This window comes from Morone saxatilis, unplaced genomic scaffold, assembly GCF_004916995.1.
Source record: "Morone saxatilis isolate NCDOM2014 unplaced genomic scaffold, NCSU_SB_2.0 Contig0, whole genome shotgun sequence".
Taxonomy (NCBI): Eukaryota; Metazoa; Chordata; class Actinopteri; family Moronidae; genus Morone; species Morone saxatilis.
In genome coordinates, this window is record NW_023339650.1 from 17,050,295 (window position 1) to 17,052,917 (window position 2,623).

Below are 2,623 nucleotides of genomic sequence, written 5' to 3' on the forward strand. Positions count from 1 at the left end.
ATGCAAATTCCTTGTATGTGAAAACCCACTGATTCTGATTATGACAATTTATCTCAACTTGAACTTAATAAATATATAGTTTTACAGATTTTATGTGTGCGGTTGAGGTTTTCTGGGGGTGGAGAAGGGAATTAAAGTCATAATTTATCATTTTTACTATTTAAATCTGACTGAAAGTCTCTTGGTAGTGACTGCAGAGACAAACAGATACATTATATTTTGTTATTAAAAGCAAAAAGCAGCTAGAACCAGTGGACATTTATAGTGTGTATCTGCAGGGATTGTTACAATTACAGGCTTAAGATATAAAGTGAAAATAATTCAAGTTAAACCGGTCAAACAAGGACAAAAACAGAAACAGAAGGAGGATGGAGATCTAGTTATCTCTAATGAATGCAGCACAATAGGTTTTAATTGATCAAGCTGCTACCTCTCTCTCTCACACACACTCACACACACACACACACATAAAGCTGATTAGCCTGCAGCCTCGGTCACGTTAGATTCCCACCTGCCTGTGTGTCAGTGAACACCTCACCGCGAGAGTGAATTTATCTTTATCTTAGTTGTTTATTGGTTGTATTTTGTTTTGGTGCAACACGTCGCATCTTCCACACAACAGAGAGAGAGAGAGACAGAGAGAGACAGAGAGAGACAGAGAGACAGAGAGCTTCCAGAAAAAATCCCCCCGGCATACAGACCTGTGAAGACGGGCGCTTTTTGCGGGAGAGCAGTCCCCTTCCTCCGGCCACTCGGAGCTCCGGCCGGCCGCTGTCAGCTGTTGCAGTCCGGCGGGAAGCTGAAGCTGTTTGTTTTGGGAAATTATCGTTGTCTCTCTCTTTCTTTCTCCTCCGTTAATTCCGGGACGCTCCCCAGTGCGCCTGCCGGGATTGATGAGCGTCACAGTGCGTAACCTCAGTTAACGGTGCTGGCCCGGAAAAAAACCGTGTAATTGCACTTCCTGTTTGGGGGTTCAGGCTTCAAAATAAAAGTTCAGACTTTGGAAAATCTTTTTATTTTACGTTTGATAAAGCTTATAGCATTTTGTATTTTATTGTATATGTATTAATTGAATAAAATGTAATTTAGACCTTAACACATTAAACTGGAACAAACTACAAAGACTAAGGACATTTATATCCATTTGCTCTTATAAAAAGTTGCATTTATCTACTAATGACAATACCTCAAAATATATAGAAAATCAGCCAAAAATCCTCACAGACAGATGTTAAAAGCTGGTCTGTAAAACAGCACTCCAGTGATTGGGACACATTACTGTAGCTGCTTTGGTTTGCCAGTTTTCCACTTTGTGCATTATATAATTATATAAAATGTATAATTATATTAATACACATTTTCACAACTTACCCCACATTTTAATGCTGCTACCCAAGAAGAACGAGCAGCAATTTGCTGCAAACCATTGACAGTATAATACAGTATATATAGTGCAGCAGGTGACTGAGCCTGATATTTGAGGATTAAAGCCAAACTACAATTTTTTGGTGAAGATGGAAAACTGAAACAAAATCACCAATGTACCCATTTGGTTAACCTTTGTTTTTGAATAGCAGAGTACAAATTGTCCTTTTAATCTGAAACGCAAATCACAGGAAGTAAAAGAATATGAAAGAAGAATGGCATTCTTATAAACTAGCTCTGTTGCTGTCTGCTAAATCAGTTTCTCATAAGATTTCCTAGTTTCTGAACATTTTAAGAGGGAGGATGCAATCTCTTGACATTTGCTGCAAGACAAAATAAAAACAAAGGAATGCAAAGAATGACAGAAAAAGGAAAACTGTCCAAACAACCTCTGTCTCTGCAGTGAATTTCTATTATTTATCACAACAGAAACTAAGATCAGACGTAGATTTACTGGATGCTATAAGCCAAAAGGGTTTATTAGACTTTCCTGCTGAACATGGAGATCACAGAAACACATCTTCAATATCTTTTCAAATACAGAAATCATACTGAGCATGTTGTGAAACAAAGCATTTCGACATAACATACAGTATTTTAGTTACAGTGAGCAGAAAATCCATTTAACCACCCAACTCCCCCCTCAGGATAAAGCAACCATCCTTTTAATTCTTGTAACGGATGTAGGAAAGTAAAAACAGGTTATAACGGCATGAAACTCAACAGAACTAACACAAGGAACCAAATCTATTCAAACATGTAACAATCTGAATAATGAAACAGTGACATTTTGTTTGCTCTAGTGTATATTCTAAAAGGAGTTCATATAATGGTTTCAAATTCTGTTCTTTTAACATGTTTTATTATTAAACTTTTGTATCCAGGTTCAATCTACTGAGGGTGCGATATTAATCAATATTTTAATATTATTTATTCAAAGTTTTTTTTCTGAGGCCTGACAACATTCTAGGAAAGCCACTGGGATTTTATGGGAAGACAATGGTGTAGTAAATATCATTTGTATCTAAAAACAAACATTAGTTCAACCCTAATTTGAACGTTTTGCGATACGGTCCAAGTCTGTTGAGCTACATCTCGGTAAACCAATACAGGAACATGCAGTGAAGAGGAAATGTGTAACATGCAGAGAGCTATTGTGGCTGCTTGTGGAGTGGATTTACATCTAGGCGAAGCATCT

The 2,623-nt window shown here is 37.2% G+C and overlaps 2 protein-coding genes across 3 annotated transcripts in view; both read right to left on the reverse strand.

Moving 5' to 3' along the window:
- The window catches only part of tnk2a (tyrosine kinase, non-receptor, 2a), a 23,733-nt gene extending 22,814 nt beyond the window's left edge, over window positions 1-919 (reverse strand). For both annotated transcript variants that reach the window (XM_035654112.1, XM_035654104.1), the window contains exon 1: window positions 702-919. The gene's annotated coding sequence lies outside the window, so the exon portion shown is untranslated. The remainder of the gene's footprint in view (window positions 1-701) is intronic.
- The window catches only part of tfr1b (transferrin receptor 1b), a 13,321-nt gene that overhangs the window by 4,010 nt on the left and 6,688 nt on the right, over window positions 1-2,623 (reverse strand). The gene's annotated exons all lie outside the window — the stretch shown is intronic.